Source organism: Sturnus vulgaris, chromosome 1, assembly GCF_052056855.1.
Source record: "Sturnus vulgaris isolate bStuVul1 chromosome 1, bStuVul1.hap1, whole genome shotgun sequence".
NCBI classification, from domain to species: domain Eukaryota; kingdom Metazoa; phylum Chordata; class Aves; order Passeriformes; family Sturnidae; genus Sturnus; species Sturnus vulgaris.
The window spans coordinates 90,840,527-90,865,080 of NC_142243.1; the positions used below are offsets into that span (position 1 = coordinate 90,840,527).

Below are 24,554 nucleotides of genomic sequence, written 5' to 3' on the forward strand. Positions count from 1 at the left end.
CACTCTTAGAGTGTGTCTAGTTCTTTGCTAAGAAAATCAAGTCTATCGAGTAAATTTTAAGGAGCTGCAAGCACAACAAGGTTGAAAACTAATGATATACAATAGTACCAGTACAGAACTAGATAATTTTTTCCCAGTATTGTAATTAGGCTCTGAAGATCTTATCCTAAAAATCTTGGAGTCAACAGGAATGTCAGTTTATTGGAGTTTTGTTTGTCTTTAGTGTCTTTAATGCACATAAGATGCTTGAATAACAGTGATTGGTATTTCCTAGCGTGGTCATTTGGCAAGGGTAGGAGGCTGGAGATTGGTACTACTGGGTGTTGTATTGATGCTTTTCCACTGACTGGCTGGATGACCTTTGCACAATGACTTGCCTATTCAGCCCACAGTTAATTTATCGTGAAGAGACAGAAAATAAGAAGAACCCATTTTTTCCCTTTCAGAATCCAGCAGCTGTGAAATTTAAAATAAATCATCTTCGGTGATTCTTGGACAGTGAAAGAGGCAAAATGCTTGAAGGCAGGAAAACAGAGGTTTCTGTGCCTGCAGACAGATACACTGTGGCTGGTAGCCAAAAAGATTTTTCCTCATAATAATAGTTTATTCTTCTGAGTACAATGGAATACAGAATAATTCCACAAAAGATGATGTTGTTACAGCAAGAAGCGAGCTGAGTTTGGCCCATGAGGAGCAGAACTCTTCTGCCTTTTCCCTGGTGGAAACAGGAAGAAAGAAGTATGATGTTAAGGAAAAAGAAAGTTGTAACAGTGGGAGGCTGCTGTGGTGGTGACCAATATTCCACTACTTTAAGTCCTTATGCTTATGATATTGTGTGTTCTGGATTTAATTGCATATCTGGAGTGTAGTGCTAATAAGGCTGCACAGTTTTGTCTTCTTCCTCTCTCTGAGGCAGAGCTAATTAAAATAAGCATTAATTAACATGTGCTTTGAGGTCCTGGAACTTTAGGTGATTAAAATATTCTGAGTAATGTATTATAACTTTTAGCACATGGATCACTATGAAATAGTTTAATGTCAGTGACTGTAAAATGTGACCTATCTCAAATGCTGCACATGAGAGGGAACAGAGCAGTTTGAATTGACCAGTTCTGTGTGCCTGGAAGAAATCTGTTGAGCTGTCAGTCCCTGGACTCCCTTCTCAAGCCAGACATAGGGGGACATTAATAGCAAAAGCTTTGCATCTTTAATTTCAGTACCCTTTTCTGATGCAAAGACTTTATCTTTTAGTCAGATGCTTACAGCACCTGGTTTTACATCTGCTCTAGAAAAGTTGCAGGTCTGAGTAAAGCTTTTTATTTAATGTCTTTGTGCTTTTAGGTCTCTAATTAACCCAAAGCACCTTTGTCCTCTTCTTGTGGGTAATGCATAGGAGATAATTAGTTAAATATTGAAAACATATTTACTAGCTTCACAATTTCTCTTTGCACCCATTACTGACATTTTGTGATGGTTATGATCAAGGCATATGCACTGTCAGCAAAGAAGACAAGTAGACCTTTTGGTCTAGAATACTTATTTAGAATATGACTTCAGTGAGCAGTAAATGTGGCAGTGAATGTTAATAACTGTTAAATCAAGACTACCCTAGTGCTAAATAGGGCAGTTCCTGATCAAAAGGGACAGCTTTTAAATGATCAGCACAGTAGTGCCACCCTTACAGCCACCACAGGGATGATGATGCCTTCTTCTTCACATCCCTGAGGAGAGGAGGATGTTCATTTCCCTGCTATGATATCCTTTAGATCTCCTTCAGACATATCATTAAGTTAGGCAGTCTTCCACTTTTAGGAAAAGGGTTAAAGATCTGCTTTTCAAAATGACCCCCATCCCCCTCATACACACAACAAAAACCTCCTGTTAGAAAAGACTAAATAAAAACACCCTGGCTTCTGAGAATTCTGAATTTTTATCTAGATTTCTAGGCTACTTTTTGGTACTTATTTCTTCTTATAATCACCATGGCAGCAATACTTGAATAATTTTGTTAAAAAAAGCTTTTTCTACACTTTGTCTATAAAGAACTATGCCAAAAAAAAAAAAAAAGATAATTTTTGTAATTTATTACATGACAACACAAAATTGGAAGCCTGCAATCAGTGGGAAGTAAAAGCTTTCAAAAATAAAGCTACAAGGTGATAAGTTAAAATTGCTGGTTGTCACATCCATCCTACTGCTTTTATCCATAACTGCTGTGTTCCTTTTATAAAAGCCTGGATTTATTAGCAACCACTGGAGGCCTTCAGACACCATGAGTCCTTGTAGCTCCCAGGTTAATGACTGGTATTAATTACTACTAATGTACAAATTCCTAAGGCCCTGTACCAGTTGCTATTCTTTTGTCTCAGATGCATCTGAAAATCCAGTCTCTAGCTCGATTTAATGTCACCATCTTCAGCACTGATTGTTATCTAAGCTGAAACTATTTACTGGTCTCGTGAATAGCTGTATTTATATAGGACTGTAAAAAGGGTCAGTTAATTGCATCAAAATGGGCCTTCATACAGGTTCCAAGGGAAAAAGGGGAGCAGGTATTTTAGTCTAGTTTCCTCTCTGATGAAGTCATTTCACATGAAGAATCAAGGAGCTGTATGATTGACCACTTATATAAAGGTTAAGGAATAAAGATGCACCTTTCTAGACTTCTTTCCAGCCTAGTGCTATCTGTCTTGTCTTGTATTTTAAATAGAGTCTGACTCTATATTACTCTTCTGAGCTCTTCTTCGGTACTTTATTCCCAGAACCCTCCATTCTGGGAAAGTCTGAGGCTGCCATGAGTACCATCTCCCTCCAGGAAATCCATTAGTTTGGTCCTTCCTGTGTGCCACCTAAGCAGCCTCTTTCATGCTTTCTCCTCTGAGGTCTCCCATGCTGAGGGACTGCCCTCTGCAAATAACCACCAACATCTACTTCATCAGCACACTTCAAAACTATTTTGTTCTGCAGATCCCCTTATGAGTCCCCAGCAGAGTACATGACAACACTGACAGCCGGTGGGCTGACACTGTAACTTCCCACTGGCTAGGGCTGTCTCATTCCCTTCTTCCCATGACAGGTAGATCACTTGTGAAAGTCCTCGCCAAAGGACATGGGAGATTCTAAAAATTTACAAGGGATGACTGAAGCTCATGAAAATAAATCCACTGAGCGCTGCAAAATATTTGAAGCCCGCATTCAGTGAAATAAGGTCCTGAGCTAAAAATCATCGAAGGCAGAGAGCTTATTAGCAAGTTTCACTTATGGTTGTCCTGTTCTTATGAGTCCATAATCATCCACTTACGACCATACTTTGTGGAGTTTTTTTAACTGAAACACCAAAACAAGAGATTGTCAACAGTCCCAGGAGCAAAAACTGTGCTCAGACATCTCTTAATGTCAATTCTGTAAAAACAGGATGCTCTGTTGGAGTGGACAGACCTTTGGTCTAACACCCTGTAGACATTCTTAGGTTTTGCTTTTATGTGTCTAAAATGGGAATCAAAATCAGAGTATTTCACTCTTTGTTACTATTTTTATTGTTTTTCCAGCAGCACAACAATATTAGTTACACACACACACACAGACAATATTAGAACAGTGTCACCTAAGGCAAAAAACTCCAAATCTTAAGCTTTACCCCCACATCCCAGTAACAACAGAGATGCTCTGATAAGATGCACATTGGAGAATGTCAGTGATGTCTTGAGCCACAATTTTCTCTTGGAGAGCTGAAGCAGATAAAACAGATCTTAGTGCATCTTTTACAAATAATTTTGTGATGGTTTCCCTATGATTTATCCAGTGACACAGTGTGAGAGGCTAAAACCCACCATGGGTTTTAGATATTTTGTTAGTGCATTTTCTACCAGTAGAAATTTAATAGAATCATTTTCTGCCTTTGAAATACCAGATGCCATATTGATCTTTCTCTTATAAATGCTGTTACTATGGATTTTGATGCCTCCTTGCTTATAACAAGACACAGAGATTTGTTGTAGAGCATGTTCTCTGTCTATGTTTTGTAAACGAGCATAATTTGGAGTGATAGAGATTGCTTTTTTTTTAACCTAGATTTGAGCTACAAAACCAGTATTTACAAGAAGAAAAATCTTTGTATACTTGAACACCAGAAAAGGTTTTTATTCAATAGTTAATTTCTCTTTTACCTGCATTATTTTATGCAGGACTAGAAAGGTGATCTGTCTGTCTGAACACTAAAACATCTGCAGGGGCTAATTCTACCTGTCTGTGGCCTCTTAAGGAGAAATAAACTTCTCCTTAAGAATCTCAGAAAATTAATTTACTGAATACTAGTATTCCCCTTCTCCTTTTTTTCTTTGGTTTTTGTTGTTTTTTGGTTTTTTTTTTTTTTTTTCCAGACTTCCACTTCCTCCCACCTCTGTTAATCAGTATTTCCCAAGCTGAAGATTAAGAATTCTCTGGGTGGATTGACAAGTGACAGCAGTAATGCCCTTTGATACATAAATCCTCAAAGATAATTTAAGCACATATTCTTTTGCTGAAGCTCACAGGAGGTTGGTGCTCAGTGGATTTTACCACTGGATTGCTGGCAAAAACGAAGCCAGTGTAGATCACCACCAGCTCCATCACAGGGATCAGCTCTCAGCACCACATTCCCCTCCTGTACCATACGAACCACAGCCTGCACTGGTCCTCTAGTGCTGCTTCCCCCCTCCCACACACAGAGTCCAGACTGCTGTAAACATCTCACTGAAAACAGTGACTCTCACTGTCTATCATATGTGCACACCTTTAAACCTTCTCCTCTCACCTGACTGACTTTAGAAACTTTTCAGAGCTCCAAGTTTATGTTTTGTCCCACCAAAAGCTTCCCTGCTGTCCCTTGGCATTCAGTTCAAATGTGTTTGCTATCACTGGACAACATCTTCTCTGAAGCTCAACCCACACTGCACCAAGTATCCTTAGCACGGTCTAGTCACCATTTACTGTATTTCAGTTAATTTATAGACTATTCACTTGAATTAAAATCAGGCCACAAGCTCTAATCTAGATTTACTTAGAGACACTTTACCCAGATGGCACATGCACTCTGTGTAAATGCATTTTACTGATCAATCTAAGGCATTTTAATTAAATACAAAATCCAGCCAAAGTACTTTTTGTATGCTGCTTTTTATGCACAACGTTGGCTAATGGCATCTGGAGTAACCAAAGGCTATACTACCAAATGATTCCTGTAAGGAATGTATAGATGCTTGAATCTTTTGTTTTCTGTTTTCCTCTTCCCGTTTTCACCCCTGCAGCTATCTGTGGGAACCTTCTGTTCTGTTATCACTTCATTTCATTTCCAGTGTTGAACATGATGCCCCCAAAGTTGCCCAAAATTTGTGGTTTTCCTAAAGCACCTTTGCCCCTGGGGAAATGGGGAAAGCATTAAATCATATTGAAGTCCAGTGTCTTGGGTATATGGAGAGCCCTTTGGAGGGGTTGTGTCCAGAGTAGGTGCAAGGGTGATGTGCTTTGCCTCCTCCTGCATGTCCTTGCAGGGGCTGCCTTGGAGGCAGGCAGTGGAGGATGTGTATGAACAGGCTGCAAGAGCTGTGCACTGATGTGCTGGTCTTGTGAGGGCACATGCTCTGGAGGGTGTTCCTCAGCTGTACCAGCTAATGTGCTTTCAGGCTCACCCCTGTACAGCAGACATGTTTAGTTTTCAGAATATTTAAGCTTTGATCTTACCCTTGCCAGACACTGCAGCCACAGTGTGTGTGACCTCAGACTAGTTACTTACTATTTTTGGGCGTCTGTCCTTTTTCTTTTGCAGTTAGCTGCGAGAATAGTCATTGAAGTATATGAAATGCTCAAAAAATGTACTTCAATAATCTGAACTTCAAAAAATGCCCTGCGTGTTATTCCTTCCTTAAGTGAAAGCATTTGTTCTTTGTAGAGGCTGGGTAGCAGAAGGGCATCTGTGAACAGGATGGTAACAAAATCTTTTATGTTCTTTCATGTTCGTAAGTGCTCGAATGGACACATGCTTGTTCAGAGTCAGAAGGACTTTGCACAAAATTTTCCCCGAATTAAAGAGTAATCGAAGACACAGAGAACACAGCAGGATGATTCCCCTGGTAGCTGGTTTCATCAGGCTGTCTGCCTACTTCCTTCACTACCAGGCAAATGCAACAAGACCAGGGAGTCTGTGCTGTGCAGACAGACTTGTGCACCAGACTTGGTGAGTGCAGTTTCTTACTGACTTTGCTCCTTCACTAGCATGGTACAGTGGGACCCATTCAAAAGCAAATACTGTAGTGTAGATGCTTTAGTAAATGGCTGTGCCTGAGTGCATGACTCAGTACAGTCACAGCTACAGTCTAAGTTGACTAAGCAGCAGCTAAAGTAGTGTTATCAAGTGCCCTGGAGGTAGGATCTTGTTGTATATTTGTATAGTGCAATAATTTAGTATAAAGTTTTATAATCCATAGTTTGGTGTTTTCCCGCACAATTCAGCATAGCTGGTACTAATGGAAGACAGAGGGACATGAGCTGAGGGTGTGAGAGGCTGTTGCACTGAATTCAGTAGCAGGTATCCACATGGTTTTGCAAAAGTTACAAGTGGGGGTGTTGTTCTTGTGTGTATCGATTGGTACACAGCTAAACACACAGCTTCAGCCAGGGCTGTAGCTGTACTGCTGCAGGGGAAGAGACTGGGAACACATCCACAGAGACCCCCACCTGGGTGAGGTGTTTCCACCTGATACATACTTCACATCCTAATTGTACTTTCTAGACTGGTGAATGAAGCAGAGCTTAGAAAATGGAATAAGCCTTTTTTTTTTCCTTTTAATTGATAAATCTTCTCTTTTCCCCTAATTTGTGAATTTCTGCAAGAAAAGCAACTGCAGTCCCAGAGTCCCAGCTTTTGGAATGCATCCAGCTATCAAAGTTCAATGACGTAGTGACAACTAAGTACTTTAATTCAGTTAGAGTAATTCAGTAAGAAGGGAATGCATTGCAAAGTACTATTCAATCCCACGCATACATTAGACAGCAAGTGGACTGTACATTATTATTATTTAATTTCAAATATCTGTCAGTTGTGCTGTGGGAAAAATTTCTTCATACAGAGTGTTTAATTGTGGATGCAATAGTCAGTTCTTAGTACTGGAAGGAAGTGGCAGCGGACTAATCCACCTACAGACTGGCAAATTTAGATCATCTCTAAATCCATCATCAGATCCACTCCATTCTCCAGCATGTTTCAGTTACATACCTCAGACAACACTGATGGTGTCTTAACAGTATATATGGAAATTAGTTTCTGCAAAGCTGAAGTTGCAGGCTTTCCATAGGCTGGCTGGGAGGAGCTACATGGCAAGTGCTGTGCGTGTGGGATGGAATCTGGGAGGCTCGTTTCTGTGTCAGTGTGACACACCAGTCATGCTGTGTCCAGCCCTATTTTCTGGTGCCCTCTGGACACCAGCAGATGCCTGTTCAGTTCCACCTTTAAAATCTTGTTTTCACTGTTAATTCTGGCCCACACTTTCCATATAACTGTAGATAAGCCAGGGAGTGGCAGGGCTCCCAGATGCAAATCACCTGCAATAGCTGCTCACTTCTCCAGGAAGCAACATTCAGTGGCACTGTCTCCAGCCCGTGGAGACACTGGACTGAGGGTCACTGTATCTATGAAAGGTACCACTAGTTGAAACTTTCATATCAGTCCACATGCCTTCCCTTTGTGCTATTTCATTTAATAAATTAGGTCAGTTTTAATAACTGCCTAACTCTGCTTTGTAAATTGGTACCTAAAAAGCAGTGAAAAGATGATGTTAAGTGCTCACAAGCAGGACACGAATGCTGTTACACAAGCTCATTTCTATGGGAAAAGAACAGCTCAAATCACAGCTGAATAAGAAGTGGAAAAAAAATTATGGCCTGTCATAATGACAATGACAGTCTCCTTGTGCATCCTTACCACGCAGGGACAAGGAGGCAAAGGAGCCTTAAGCGTGCCAGCTGCAGCTTCCCTACTGCAGGATGTGCAGGCATATGCCAGTGGCTATCCAGCATGACTGTGCTGGCTGTGGGAGGACAGCACTGCCTGACAAGACAGACCTTGAGGCTGATGGTCTTTCTCCCAAACTGATGCCAGTCCTGTGCTGAAATTGAGTTTTCTGTGCTGAGTGGAAGTGCTAGGCCAGCTTCCACTCTCTTTTCTCTGATTTAGGAAAAACACACTTTTTCTTTTGGAATTAATGTCTGACTCAGTTTTGGTTTTGTCTGTGGAGATGAGTTTTCTTCTTTCTAGAAGCTATCCAAGCTTCTAGAGAATGAACTGCAGCCCCCTCACAGCATAAACTAGCTCTGCATAAGGAAGGAGTGCTTGCACAGGGGTGGGGTTGCTAGGAACTGATGGCAGAGAATCATGGCACGAGCATTTACACCTTGACCCAGTGCTCCATCCTTCTGAGCTCCTGAAACAGCTGTGGTCTTGATTGATTCATACATTTTATGCATGTTTGCTGTGCAGCTGGAAAACAAGCAACAGAGCTTTAGACTTTCAGGCTTTCTTTGGAGATTGATGCAGAATTTGGACTGATTCTCCAGAAGCACTGTGGCCAGTGTGATTGAATCTATCAAGCATAACAACTTGAGGAGATATCATGGGGACATGATAGGAACTTTCTCAGTTCATTGATGAGGACTGGCAGCAGAAGCCTCAAAATAAATGCTCAATTTGTTGAGATTGTGTGCTTTTTTGGGTGTCCTTCCAGAACTGAACATATATAATGGAAAAAGTTAAGCAATCTCTGAAACTTTGCAAAGTCACAGTGTATGAACTGATGGTAAAAGAAAGTGAAAGCTGACTAATGGAAGACAAATTAAAATGTTGGGAGAATTCATAGTGGATATAGGGATTTAAAAAAAAATTCCCAAGAGAGAATGTGTCTAAATCAGCATAAAACAAGAACTAGCTTTTAGAATTTTGTCTGGTGGTGCAACCCCAGCTCAGTGGAGTGTGAAGCATGACAGGTCATCTCCATATCACAGTTTGTATGCTCCGCTAGGAACAGGCACAGTAACTACAACTCTGGAGTAATCTCGGTGCTCACTGAAAGACATTGAGTATGAAGAATGAAGGGAAGCTCCTTAAAATAAAGGGCAGATGAGACACTTAGCCTAAAGCTGCAAGAACCATTGAAATAATTGCTAACTCCTTAACCTTTCAAGAAAAAATTAGCTGAACTGTAAAAAATGAAGGATTAAAAAGTGGGGAGGGGGAGACAGAGAAATCTAGTCAGAGGAAGACACTTTTAATTTGCAGCCTGCTCTCTTCATCAGAATTACTTTAGGATAATCAAGCAGATGCGGATGTTTCTTGGAAGGTAATGCTTGAGTGGTGAAGGTAGAATATGATGGTTGGATAGAACATGCTTGCAAATTTGACAGGTTACATTATCTTTTATTGACATCCAAACAGAACTGCCAGACTCTGGAGGCTTTATTTTTGCATCAGCCTCTTTTTTTATGACATCTGCCATCTTTAGAAATTAAACAAACTTTTTATTGCTGAGCTTTATCAGATTATCTCAAGCAGCCTTGACTGCTTCTTGGTAAATTGTGTGATATGTGATGTGTTTCTGACTTTAACCTGCATTTTTTTCTCCTTTCCTTCTTCTTCTCTAAAATCATTCAAAATAATTTATGAAATTCACTCTGTGTTATAATCTAACTTTGATCTGGAGAGACAATACCAAGCCAAAATAGAAAAAGATGGATTATAGTTCCTACATTAATAGACTTGCAGAAAAAAACCCCTCGTACACTTTATGAAATGAAAAAGATAAGAGCATGAATTAATAATACTTTAACAGCAGTGGCACAAAATCCTTGAAGAGTAATGCTCCAAAACTACTCATATTGATTTAAAATCTATATTTAAGACAGTTAGGTTTACAAGTCCCTCTTCAGCCACATCAGATATAGATTTTCAATTTACAGGATTATTTTAAATTGTGGTCTTTAATTCAGAAAGTATCATATAAAGCTTTCCACATTTAGAAGTAAATTCCTTTCTTTTGCTCTCTCAAATTATGCTAGTTAAAGTTTAACAGTCATTACTGATAAATGTTTCTGTATGACTATGTCAAAGCAGAGCTGCTACACGACCCACAGAGGCCTTATCCCAGGCTGCATGCTTATAGAATTTGGAGTCTGGAATGAGGGAAAACCTCCTGTGGATATAGATCAGAAGAAGATGAGGCTCATGGAGCTCTTAAGATCACTGAGGGCCAAATTCCACCTGAGGTGATGGGTACCTATTGAATACCACAAGGGTTTGTGTTCATGCAAGGGCAGAGTTTGTCAAAATCGTTTTACTACTAATAAATAAAGATAACTTAAAAATGAAGTTAGCCAGTTCTTTGCTTTATATTGAAGTAGCAGCATAAGAGAATTGATTATTCCTTTCTTGAATTCCAAAACAGTTCTTGAGGACGTTGCTGGAAGCGTTCATTCAAAGGGAAATTATTACAGTCTGTAGCTGCATTAATGTGCTGATATGTAATTAGTACAGTGTCACTTTAAACAGCAAATTAATTCACAGTGGTTAGGTAAATTGTAACACATGCTCACATCTATTTTCTATAAAATGACCAAAATTTTTAGCATGCCCCAGGAAAACTGTTCTCTCCAAAGAAAAGGGTGAATTGGTGTGGAAGAGATGTGAAATTTAATTAGAACTAAAGGGTATTTGTCACAAACTCAAAAATTGTTACAAAGCATAGAGGCTGGGAAAAAAAAAATTCCAACAGTGGCAAGAAATTTCCCCCTTAACTAATAGTAGTAATGGGCAGAGAAGACAGTATCCAGATCCAAAGGAAAGTGCTAGTTTACATTTAATGGCTTGAAGATGAGGAAAAATCACCCTGGCTTGAGTTCAAATTCATATTCTATGGCTTCAGTATTCCTGTAATGTGTTTCTGAAACTGGGAAATAATTCTCTTCTCAATTTGGATCCAGCCACACCACTGAATTTTATGTGTGGGCTTGGTGGTAGAGGTCAGAATTCCTCTCAGACCTCCAGTTTAGGGGTTTGATTTGACAACCAGGTATGGAATGGCATCTCCTCATCCTGGAGAAAGAACCCCTTGGACACCCCTTCGAGGTCATATGAGCACATTATGCTCTTGCTCCTTATGCAAACCACAGAAATAATGACTGGCTAATAATATCTGCCAGTGATGATTCTTGAATGACTCACTGTAAGGATTACACCAGCCAACTTAGCTGAGAGGCCACTGCAGCTTCCAACCTCCTCTCACAATGAGGAAGAGGGGGGTGAAACAGCATGCAAGAGGTGATTTGCAAATCTCTGCCTCCATTCCATCAGTATTCATCATGACTCAAAGTTTATAGCCGTGGAGTGAAAGATGATTGCACTGTCGGACTAGAGAAATGAATCCTGAGGAATGAGCAGGCTTCCCATTTATCCATAAATCAACTTATCCTTGTTGGTGGTATAAAACAGGTAAAAGGATGCTCTGTGTACAGCATGTTGCTTGTTAATACATCCTGCTTCCTGTCTGAGGTGTTGCACAGAGCAGACAATGAGACCCTTCCACAGAGCCTTGTGGGCTCAGCCAAACTTCTCTCAGAAATGCCTTCAGTGAACAAAAACGAGGAGACACAAAAGGAGGAAGTGCAGAATAATTAAGCAGAATCTAACTCAAAATATTTTCATGCTTTTTCCACAGGGCATCAGCAAATCTTTAAGGATGCAATTTCAGCTCTAACCTTGAATTTCCTTGCTGTAGAAATGGAATCGAATGAATCATTTCGTTTTATCTGAACATACTTTTTCTGTAAAAAGCAGATTAATTCTGGGTCCCAAGTTTCTAGTACTCCGTGTTTTGATTTCCTTTTAGTGCCTATATAGGCACAGTTTAGGGAATTGGTAAGACAGATGGAGGTTGGTTAGCATGATTTTTTTTTCACACTGAATGTAAAAGTGGTTGGGTATTTTTTTACTATGCAGCTGAGATATGAAAGGCAGGTGGCTGGAAATAACTAATTTCTAAATAAACTATATAATTCATAGCAAAAATCTTAGAATACATGCAATAAAAGATTTGGAGATTCTTCAAGTTGCAGACTAATAGCTAAAAACTGTTGTTGCACTCATCATTAGGCAACCTTAAGAGACGTGTTACTGTCAAAACTACTGATGGCATTCCTTTCGATGCCTTCCTAGGGAAAGACCTTTTACTTCCTAGCTTTGTCCTTTGCCTAATCTGAGTTCTGACCAGTTGAACTGTACTTTATTCCATGCGAGATAAATCTGGAAATGAACAAACTGATAGCTGTGACTTTTATACTTTTATTTGAAGTAGATAGGGAAGCTTAAAAAAAATTAAATCTTTTGAACAGAAGTTTGACATTTTAGAGCAAACAGCTTATATAATTGGCTTAATTCTGTTAATGTGAGTACTTATCAACAGAGTGCCTGAACAGGCATTCAGTCGGTCATCTTCATAAAAATAGCAGCTAAGTACACTTCATTTTCTTGACTGGTTCCTTGAGTTTGTTTGGAAAAGCAAAAGTACCAAAAAAAAAATAGTGACAGCATAAAAGTAATATGTGGAGAGTCAGAGACAAAAAAACAATAAATCCGCCAAAGATTTTTTTGAACTGAGATAGCAATAATCTTGTCTTGTGCACCTGGCTTCAAAGTGCTGATCCTTATTATAATGCATAGCAATATATTGTGCTGGATTGACACATAGATAGATAGATAGATAGATAGATAGATAGATAGATAGATAGACAGGTAGATAGACAGGTAGAAAAGTATGGGATTTTCAAGCTCTGCTTTTCAAACCATTTCAGTTGGGAACGAAATGTAAGGCCACAGGGAAAAGAACACATAGAAGTAAATACTGTGCTCATAAGAAATTCAACAACAGCTCTGAATATTTTCATTAGCATTAATTTATGACTTGAGTTGAGCAAACAGTATAAAAACATGCTGTCCTGTGAATATCCGCTTGGATTCACAAGTGAATTTCAATTTAACTCTTTGAACCATTTCAAGGGGCGGTTTTCTGTAGATATTTAGTATGGAGCTTTATTAGCAGAAACTGCTCTCAGCAATGGCCCTTTTAAATTCATAAGTTTGGATGTTAACCAAAAGTGGTTTCTTGAGCTGCATATCCACAGTGTCAGTTAGTTAATTAGACGACTAACCTCATCAGGAATAAGTTTTACATGGCTTATATAATTAAGAAATACAGTGTGATTTACAAATGTTCACAACTCCTTATGAGTGATCTGCAGACCTGGAATTAATAATTATGAAGGCATTCATAAATAATTCTGCGTAACAAATTTGGAAATGTTGTGATCCGTGTAAGGGCAATTTGCAAACAAGAAACAAAAGGCAGCATTTATTTTTACATGATTAGTTGCTAATTATTTGCTTAGCTTTATCTGCTATGGAAAGAACAGGTGCTGGCAAAGTTGCCAAAGAAATGCTTTCAGCCATCAAGATCTGGAGATCATCCTGCAAAGTCAGTAGGGCTGATTCCAACTGCTGTGAGCTGGTGTTTTTGCTGAGGTCAACTAAATGGCAGCTTTAGATTCCAGGTCAGAACTTGGCTTTTCTGCCTCAGGTTGGCAGCTACTTGGGTGCTTTTTCCATTTGCTGTGTTGACAGTACCAATAGCACACAGTGTTATCTGTGCACCTGATTTCCATTCTTCTCCACTTCTCTTTCACAGATTGACAAATAGGTTGAATTCAAAAGTGCAGGAAAGAGCTTTGCCTGCGAAAGGAACCTGCACACCAGAGGGCTTGCTCTAAACTATTGTGAGACCTCCGGCTACAACACAGGACATGGGAGCTTTTCTGAACCCTCGTGTCTTGTGTTGCAGCCAGAGGGGCACATCTTTTCAACAGAGTCTGAGATAAGGAGAAGAAACCAACACGAAAGAGATGTAAAGAGAAAGTGAGAGACGGGTAGAGGCGTGGGACTTCACTGAACATTTAAAGAAGCAGACTCAGGAATGTGATCCTTGGCATTAGCCTTTGAAGCTTTCTTCTAGATCCAGAGGAGATGTCAGATTTCTGCCTGATCTTGAATGCAGATTGAAAGTTCTGAATCAGGTAGTAAAAGTTACTGTACTTGCATTGCCACTGGCATTGCTATTTTTGTTTTTTTTCTGCAAATTTGACTAGGATTGCTGAATTAAACACTAAACAGTTTGCAGTTATCTCATGATCTGTCCTTTTGAAACTCAGCTATTTTGTATCTGTACTTCAGCAGTTGTAGGTATGAGCTTTCCATAGAAACAGAACAAGAATCAGCATCCTCACTTGTTTTAAGCAGAGAGCATGCCTATGATTAGCACTGAACGTTTTGTTTCTCACCGGGATAAATTTTTCACTTTTTACAGCAGCTGACTTCAGAGTGTACCTCATCTTGGGTAGGAGCTGCAACACAACTTATTTGTATTGGCTTAACTTTGCCACTTGTTAAAAACATTGCATGCCTTTTTGTCCCATCCAATAAAGTGTACTCAGCTGAAATCTTGCTTTTTAATGCTGCACTATATTGGATACATTGGGATATAATGTTTTAAATATATGGATTAAAAATATTTTGAAATACCAAAGTGCTCAGAAGAGGATTATATACTTCTATTTTGAGTTGTTAAAATAACATAATAAGGGTGATTAAAAATATTTGTGTTCCAGTCCTTCAATTTTGACATCTTTTAGGAAGCTGCAAAGACATGTCTCCTCATATGTCAATAGACACATTTAGATTTTGGAGTAAATGCTGAATAACTTAGAACATGTTTCCAGACTCTCTCTGATCACTCAGACTTTGCCCCATTCTCTATTGACTGATCTCAGTGGCAAGACACACAAAACAAAGATCTGATCAAGGAGTTAAGAATAGCAGGAGCTAAACCTTGGGTCATCACAAGACAGAATTTTTGAAGAGTGCCTTACCAGGCAAATACTCTATTTTTGTACTCCATTTTGGATTACTATTTCCCAGGGGAAAAGAAAAAAAGGTACTTTTAAGAAATGTAAATAAAAATTCTCACCTTCATTTCTCTGATCAGGCTCAATGTTTCCTGCACACTTAATGTAGTTATCATTTCAATGAGAGAGATTGCTTTCATTAAGAAAATGGCCTCCTGGGTCACTGGCTGACTTTTCAATGCCATTTATACTTTTCTGTTTGATCTCCTGAGCTTTGGTGCAAGTCAGCAGAATGAATTAGCAAAATGACCCACGAGAGACCAGTAGTCCAATGCCATCTATTGTCCCATTGAATCCCACTGGGTTGAAAAGCCCAGTTGTTGCATCTCTGTGTGTGCGTGTCTCTGCTTCCAGCACTTCTTTCAGTCCTGACAGATAAAACCTGATAATATTGAAAAATTTTGCTAGAGAAGCTCCATCTCTTGGAGCTCAAATACAAGTAATGTTCAGACTTCTGATCTTCTGAGGGGAAAAGGGGTGAGAAAAACTTTCCTGTCCCAGTGGAAAGCCTTGCAGGAAACACTTCAGGAGAGAACAGCAACTCATGCACTGGGATAGAAGAACAGAAGTCTGGGTGTAAATTTCTGCAACTGCAAAGTTTACTACAGCCTAAGCATTTTACCTAGTGTTTTTTTCGCTTTCTAAAATACCCCATATGGGCTTGCAAAAATTCCAAGAGCTTCCTAAAATATTTAAAATGAAGGAAGTACTTCAGGGTTTTTTCAGTGATCTTTATTCAAATACTTTTCTTCCTATTGCATACATTACGTTTTGCACTTGAGTTACAAAGCAAATGGTTTGACAGAAAAATATGCCTGTACTGTGGGAGAAGTGTAGTTTTTTGCTCTGGAATCTGCCAGCTAGACTGTACCAGTTGAGTAGAGTTTTGCAAGTAGTTAGCCATCAGACTGTAGCCAAACCCCTAGTTTAAAGAAAAAAAACAGCAGTTAAGTATAGTTTATTTTTTTTCCCCAGGAAGTATTGTTATTATAAACTATAATTAGTGGTTTTAACTCAGCAATATTTCATTTCTCTTACTGGAGAAAAGGCTTCCTAGCTAAGCATCTTTGTTAGAGCTTTGTTAGTGTCTGCATTCAGAAAAGGAAAAGAGCTGTGATCAAAAATGGGTAATTTCTTGGCAGTTTAGATGCACACTCTGCCAATCAAGAACACTGAGACCTCCTAATGGTATTAAAATAACAAAAAAAGAAATTTTGTCAAACATTCAGGGAACCTATTTGCTCAAGTGAGAGTTTTATTTGTTGGCGGTGGCTGAATGCTTGATTACAGTAGCTGTGCTAAATATCACTGCTGGCGCTTGAGATATATTTAGATTCAGCTCCCTCTGTCTCAGAAAAAAACAGCAATTAAAATGCAGCACTGTAACATAACGTAACTGATAATAGGTATAGGGCTGAGGAAGCTTTGAGATGTTGCCAAATCTGCTATGGAAACCATGGATAAAGCATGAAAATGGTGGGAGCTATTTCTTCCTGTACTAGTCAGAGCCTGTACTCAGTTCCATCAGTGCAACATGCAGCAGTACAGGGATTTTCCAGGGAATCTGAAGGAGTTAGGTGCCTTTGACAGCAATAATCACTAAAGCATTAATTTTGCTGTCTATAATTTATCTGCTTCACAAGATTTGTTAGTCCTGAACAGACCTAAAGTATCTCCTCTCCTCTCCTCTCCTCTCCTCTCCTCTCCTCTCCTCTCCTCTCCTCTCCTCTCCTCTCCTCTCCTCTCCTCTCCTCTCCTCTCCTCTCCTCTCCTCTCCTCTCCTCTCCTCTCCTCTCCTCTCCTCTCCTCTCCTCTCCTCTCCTCTCCTCTCCTCTCCTCTCCTCTCCTCTCCTCTCCTCTCCTCTCCTCTCCTCTCCTCTCCTTCACATGAAGTTTATCCATCCTCTAGGTTCTGAATCACTGCGTGTGATTCCCTTCTGATCTGACTTCTTGCATGGATCAGCACAAGTCGACGGGATCATCCCAGTTCTCCCCATATGGCTTTGATTTCATCTTGTGTTCTCGGGCAGTGAGAGAGGAGACTGAGTGTGGGACATAAAAACTAAAGATTTATCCTATCCTATCCTATCCTATCCTATCCTATCCTATCCTATCCTATCCTATCCTATCCTATCCTATCCTATCCTATCCTATCCTATCCTATCCTATCCTATCCTATCCTATCCTATCCATGCCTGAATCTTTTGTGATTTCATCTGTTCTCTGCTTCCTGTTCTCCTCCTCCCCCTTCTCTGAATACTCTCAGCCCTTTCTGATTAATGGGCACTAAAGTCATTAAGCTCTGTTAAGGCTCAGACACTCTCAGTCCCAGGACAGAGGACATAGCAAGCTCTAGTACATAATTCTTGACTATACTTTTCACTGTGATCCACATGCAGGAAATCCAGCACGACACATCTTGAAGGACGAAGTGGGAAGGCATCGTCCCCTTGGTACATACTGTTTGACTTTGCTGGCACAAACATGCTTTGCAACATACATGGAAAAGGCCTGCACTCCTACAGGCTCTGAACTTTCCAGGGGTTGCATTTACTGTGAAAAAGAGATGTAATAAAGAGCCATCATTGTCTTCAGTTGAGCTCTACTTATGTTTTGAAAGTTCCATGCAGCTCACTTGAAAGAGTTTCTCCATATGTCTTCAAAATATGGAACTTAGTGATTGTCAGAGCTCCATACTGACAGGATAAAGAACTGACTTAACCTGTTTATCCATAAAACAGTGGCACTGTATAATAGTTACTTTAGCCTGTGACTTTCCTGGAAAGCAAAGGAGCTGTTTATATTTGCAGGCTGAATCAGTCTGTGATCACTATACAGAGCATGAGAACAAAAGTGGCAGTTCACTCAAACCACAAAAAAAATCTTATCTGTCATTTACAGTGCCATTCTTTACAGCTCCTTTCAGTATTTTTAAATTCAATTATCATATGTATGGTCTACATGTCTTTGATTCACTGAGTATTTAATTGATAAAAACCTCATTTTCAACTGAAAAAGGCAGCTTTTCTGGAAACATAATAATCCATGCACCATTATCCTTCGTTATAGTCAAAAAGGAACAGAAAAATGTCACCTTCTAGCTCAGGTCAGCTTCCTGAGTGGTTCACAGGTGGTGTTTGTTCACTTTACTGACCAAAATAAATCTTATTTCTCTCAGCTGCAAGAACAATGCAGCTAATGGAGATTGAGGTGGGCTTCAGGCTGCATCACATATATTCAGCAGAGATTAATTTAGTACTTTAATGAAGAATGTTTATCAGTAGTCATGATTCAGGGGAAACATCCATTAAGAGCCTTGGGTGAACTTGCAGTTGTCAGAAAAGAGATTATCCCTGTAAATTAAGCCTCGCCAAAGAGCCATGGCAATCATGTGGGTCCCCACAGTGCTCCTTGAATGGGGCCAGGCAGGCCACTTGTGGGTACATGCCTCCTCCCAGCAGGCAAAGGAAGGGAGCAAGGCAAGATCTGCCGGAGCAATCCTGTAAATCCAACAGAGGGTTGACACAGAATCCCGGTGAGAGTGATGAGGTGAGTGATTGGTGCCTGTGGCAGCAGGAAAATGAGGAGGGTTTTTTTCCCTCTTCACACTGGCCTGCAAAGCCAGAGGACATTTTTCAAAGTTGTCTACCTTTTTAGAAGCAGAGTGGCTTCCAGAGTGGTGGTATAAGCCATGTCCTAAACGCTGGTGCTACCTGCTCCTGGCTGACACAATGACACTGTGGCAGCACTGCCAATCTTCACCCGTGCAGTACCAGGCTGTGCCAATTGCTGGGTGCTCTCACCTCAAGCACAGGCTCCTTTCTCACCCCGCTGCACTTCTGATACTTTTTCCCCTTGATTCTGCTCTCCAAAGAGAAAGAAACTGCTGGTGGAGCCAGCAGCAGAAGAGAGAAGTGGGATTTTCTATGCAATGCCATTGGTACCTTTTCCTCAACACATCACTGTGCTGCGAAGAGCTCAGAGCTATATGGACCCAGAGGGGGGTCTGTAGGTTATGTGGTGTAGCTGAAGCAGGATGAAATCAGGCTGGATTAGGGTATCCCATTAGGGCAGCATGTGAGTAGGCAAAGGCCACCAGTGCCAGTCATTCTGCTCTAAGGGGGCTGGGAGGGAAGGAGAAAGAGTCAGGGGCTGAGGGAGGGAGAGGGGAAGGAGGAGATCCAGACCCACATCCTGCAGTACTGCACTGCCTCCTCTTCCAGGAGATTTTTCAGTGTGTACTTGTACTGACCTACTATTTCAACTTTATGGATGTTTGGAATGCCATTGGCCCTCAGCATTTGACATAGAAATGCAAAGCCACAATTTCTGTTTTATTTGCAGAAGGAGGCTGGGACTATTTTGAATTTTAAAGCCATGACAATCGAAAAAGGTTTGAAATGGAGAGTGGTGCAGAAAAGGAGACAAAAACAGAGCATGTGTGGGTGTGTGCAGGTGTGCTCTCCAGATCATTGGCTAAGGAGGGAAGAGGTGCAAATGTTTGGGAGCCGATGTCAGAGACGCCTATTTCCCTTGTGTTCCTCCAGAGCAGCTCCATTAAATTCTGCTGAGCCACCTGGCTTCCCTTTAAAGTAATGGGTAGTGAAGCTTTGCTCACTGTCTTTGCTGCAGGAGTCATTTCAATTTTTCAGAAGAGTTGCAAATCTGCAAGCTGAACCTGAATGTCATTCACAAAAGCTGTTCTCTTTACCTCTCCCCCCTGTATGGGCGTATCACACCAGGTTACTCAGGCAGTGCTACAGTTCAGATTTTCTGCTTGAATTTGATAAAAAACATTTCAAAAGGCAAACACATTTCCTTCTACTCTGCTAGCAGGGGAAAAGCAAGGCGTAGAAAAGGCACTGAGATGAAAGATGTAACTACAGATGGCACACATCCACCAGCTGATGGACAAACAATACCCAGAATAGAGAGAAAATAGTTTCAGCACTGTGGCAGGACAGGGCAGGCTTCCCTCTTCCCGCACACGGCGTGCAGTTGTGGCTGTCATGGGTGTCCTAAACAAACACCAAATCCAGCTGGCAGAAGGTTCCATTGGGGAGGTGTCATCCTCCCCAGATTGCCTCCATTGTGTGTACTGAGGCAGTGCCAGGCAAGGAGCTGCAGGGTTCCTGTGGCAGCTGTCCAGCTGCGTGCATGCTGGAATTGAGCTGAGTCTCCATCAGGGACTGACTCACTGCAGCACACTAACCTGCAAGGGAGCAGATTTCAAGGCCCAGTCGGTGGTGGCAATGTCCTCTCTTCTCACTCTCTGCCAGCAGAAGCCCTTGTGTGCTGGGCACTGCAGCGTAGTCGCTCTGCAACCTGCATCCCCCATCCTCTGCAGGATAGGGGAGAAGGGAGAAAGGATGAGACATTGGTATCACCACCTAAACCACTGCTCCCAGAGGGCTGCACTTCTGTGTGGGTGCCTGTGCCCTCTGTGAGGAGTGGGAATCACACTGAGCCTGGGGAGGTTGAGTGGAATTATCTGCCTTTAAAAGGTTCATGGGAAGTTTAAAAGCTGGGCATTTCTGCCCAGCAGTCTTCAAAAGCTTTTTTACTTATGGATTACCCTTCCTCCTCCAAAAGTATGTTTGTTCAAGCAAGAAATTTAACATTAATGCAGCCATTGTTAATCTAATACCCTGCTTTAGCTTAATTTTGCCAATGCTATAAAAAGAAAAACAAAATTCTCTTTTTCCCTGGCCTTGTATGGTCTCTGTCCATAGCAGAGACCACTGCTGAGGAAGCATCTGGGGGGCTCCAGGTCTTTTGCTCTTTTCTCAGCACTGGACTCCAATATAACCAAGTTAATTGGCCAAAACCTTTTATTAGCAGTGCACAGGCTAGGTGATATAGCAAGGTCTGAATATAGTAAGGGCTAAGAAAGTCCTTGCAAACTATTTAAAGGGAGAGTCAATAATTCTTATGTGCTGCCTTCTTCTCTGCCATGGAACCATCCACACGTATTATAAGAAGAGCTGAATCACCGCATTATAAATAGACTCACCACGTATTTTTTCTCCCTGAAAATAATTTCGCATCGAACATGCCTACTCTATTCACTTTGAATTACGGCTCCTAAGAAAAGAGAAGATGATGACGTTTTCTAACTCTTTCTACTTTCCCCATTAGTAGTCTGACTGTTAAAAGCCTTGACTGTTAGCCTTTGGGATGCAAACCTGCTCCCATTTAAGTCAATGTGAGTTTTATCATTGACTTAATTGGAAGTGAGATTGAGCCATTGGGCATGTGAGTGGCTTTGTATAGAACTTTGAAAAAAAAAATCAAGGAGGCTGAGGCAAAATGTAGTGCCATTTTTTTCATCACAGCAATAACCCAGCTTTGCCCAGCCTGCCAAGAGTCATGCTAAGAGGAAAGCCTAGCCTCAAAGGAAGTGCTCATAATATTATAGCCTAATTAGTTTATGGGAGAAAAATGCTGAAGGGGAGAGCTGCTCCCGTTGTTAAATATTTCAGCATTGCAACACTGACTAATGTTGTCTGCTCAACAGTAAGTTAGCCAGAGTCCTTGCCCTGTTCCACTGCTGCCTGCCTAGGATTCTGTGCTCCCTCCTCAAGCTTTGGTTTTGGTTTAATGACAGCCATGCTGGGTATCTCTGAAAGTATAGAAAACATTGTTTTTCTGTGTATCTAATTTGCCCATTATTAATATTATCCCCGATCTTTTAAGTAGGTGATTATTAAGCAAAGAAATAGCAATGAAGCAAGGAAAGAATGTGATAGGGAGATTTACTGTGTGGGAGGCAGAGATAAAATTAGATTTCTTTAAGCTATGTAGTACAGTTATTAGGAACTTAGGCTAATTTTTCAAGGAGCAGTCGCTTAAATAACCTCATCTTATTATTCATGCTGAGGTATTTACTACAAAAATTCCTTCCCCCAGGTCATCATTTTTTCCAGCAGCAGAAGCTGGGAACTCAACAATTGTTTGCAGACCAGAATAATGCAATGACATGTTACAGTAATGCAAATGGTAGATTATTAAAGGACATGATTTAAAACCACTCTGCTGGTTCTAGTGGGATTTGTTTGTTTGGCCTCTTTTAGCATTTTCACCGGCTCTCTCCAAGTTTTCCATTTACAGTCTCAGTGGAGACAGCAGTAAATTTTACCCACCTCAATTTGTTCTTAATGCTGTTTCTTATTATCTGCTGACTTTTCTAAAGGTGCCCCAGTATCAATCCCACTGACTGCTAATAGCACCCAGTATCTCCACCACCACAGCACTCCCAGGTGTATTTTGCTTTAATTCATTTCTTTTATTCCCCATCTCTATTCTCTTACTCCCACCTAGCTTGTGTATGAATTAATCAGACTGACTTTTAGGCTCAACTATGGGCTTCTAGGAGCACATGTAGCTCTTAATACAGAATAGATTTTCCAAGCCCTGAAGTGGGAGGGAGTGTCAAATCATTTGTGAGTTTGGCAGTCCCACAAAGCTTGGTAAATATTTCCACTTACATTTCTTTCAACGAAGTGACTCCAGCTCTGCTCCTGTTTTGTTTTGCTCTAAAAGATTGTTTACAGTACTACCTCAGCATGTACTCAGCTCCAACTTGCTGGCACATCACCCTGAACCACATGGGTTTATGCAGACCTCTCCTCCTGACCTTTCCGGTGAGCCAGGAGAGGTCTGCATAAACCCCTGTGGCTCTTTACTACAAAGTCAACCTCTCAAAATTCAGGGGAGAACTCTAGCTCTTCTATAAATAAGGATAATACTGGAAGGAGGCAGGTTATAGTTTGTATACCAGGAAACATAATAAAGGGATCAAGGGGAGACTACATATGCTTGTGTCATGCTTTCATTATTTGCAGTCTTAATCTCTTGCTGCTGGTGATTTGCCAATAAAATGGGTCCTTCTTGTTTTAGAGAGGACACTTTTGAATCATTGACCTCTGCTATGTTGTAGGCTGAATGAAACCTCACATGCCAAAGGCTTCGGTTTAGAAAAAGTGTCAGCACACCATGCAGAGCCCTTGTGTTAGGCTGCTCAATACACATGATTTAATTTGAGGGCAGAGGTACTGAAATGGAGATCATCTAAAGTCCCTCAAAAGTGGCTAAGATTGGAGAGCCTCCTTAGAGTTGCAAATCCATGTATGCCCAAGACCTCTCAAGGTGAGGCAATGAAGAGACACTTTCACCTCCACAATTATTGACTGCTGATCTCCTGTGTCAGAGTGCATGTAGCTGTTCCTCTAGGATAACTTTGGAGAGGTTGGGACTACCACAAATTTCATTTCTTCAAAAGAAATGTTTTCTTATTTAAAATGAGGTAAATATGAGCATGACAGTGAGAGAAATGTGTCCTTAAAACTGGATTCAGTTCTAGTATGTGATAGGAAAAATCCTAACCAGCTCCTGAGGTTACCTCCAAATCAGTAGCATATGGGGAAAATCAGCTTTAAAAGCAACCACTTTGATCATGTAAATCGGTATAAAAATTCCTGAGGAAGCCCTGAAGTAAGCTGGAATAAGGTTAATATGTCTGGTTTGGCTGGGGTGGGAGGTGGAGCATTTTTGAAAATGCTGAGGAGATGATGAAAATAGGGTTACTGGGAGACGTTTTTTTCTCTGAGACTTCAGCAACTGCAGTAATTAAGCAGCACCAAGGAATGTATTTTCAAGGCAGGTGCAGAACTGATATAATGCTAACGAGAGACAGTGTACTAGTGATGTACAAACAGCTCTTCTCACCTCTGCTGCTAACTCCTCATGCTGCTCTAGTTCCACATGTTTCCTCTTCTCCTCCTTCCTCTCTCCATGTTTCTCTCGTTTCTTTCTCTTTCTTCAAACAAGGCCAATGCACATTCTTTTTAGTAGCACCAATAGGGAAAGGAACAAAGACTGAATCTGCCTGGTAAATTTTCATGCCAAATTCATAAGACTGTCAGGCTCCTTTCATTCCCAGAAATATTTGTCCTTAAAAACACTTGTAACAGAAGTGACATTGTAAACAAGACAAGCGTCCCCAATGAGCAAATGAAGCTTTTCAGAATTAAGTTTTTAGTAATATACGTCAGCATTCAGTCAGTTGTTTTCTTAACCTGATTATGGCATTGCACTCCTTGCAACAAAAAACATTGTATTTGTCGTTTATAGGAAAAGAAAAATGGAGGTAAAGATGTGCAGACAGTCAGGAAGACTGTAACTGAAACATGGATTCAAGGCAGGATGCCTTGAAAACCCTCTTTCAGATTTGTTTTTCTCTTTTGCTGACCTCTTCCAGTTTCTTCAGGTTTCTTTGCTGCGGGACTGTAGGACAGCAGTACAAACTCCCTTCTTCATCATTTAAGAGCAAGAGATGGTTTTGATGCCTTGGGTTGTAGCTTTTATATTTTTCAGAATCTCTGCTGCTTAGTGTGTAACTCTGAAACTTCATATTAGGTGTTAGTAAATTCTCTTCACAGGGTGGTTAGACAAAACAATCCCTTCCCAGCTAGAGAATCAAGGACACCCAGTACCCAAAAAGCATAAATAACAGCGAGGGAAAG

The 24,554-nt window shown here is 40.6% G+C and overlaps 1 protein-coding gene across 21 annotated transcripts in view; it reads left to right on the forward strand.

The window, feature by feature from the left end:
• The window catches only part of LOC148225349 (uncharacterized), a 100,735-nt gene that overhangs the window by 26,891 nt on the left and 49,290 nt on the right, over nt 1–24,554 (forward strand). For 3 of the 21 annotated variants that reach the window (XR_015806091.1, XR_015806093.1, XR_015806097.1), the window contains exon 1: nt 13,899–14,142. The exons of the other annotated variants lie outside the window; for them this stretch is intronic. The gene's annotated coding sequence lies outside the window, so the exon portion shown is untranslated. Of the gene's footprint in view, nt 1–13,898; nt 14,143–24,554 lie in introns of those variants that run through there. 21 annotated transcript variants of the gene reach the window in all.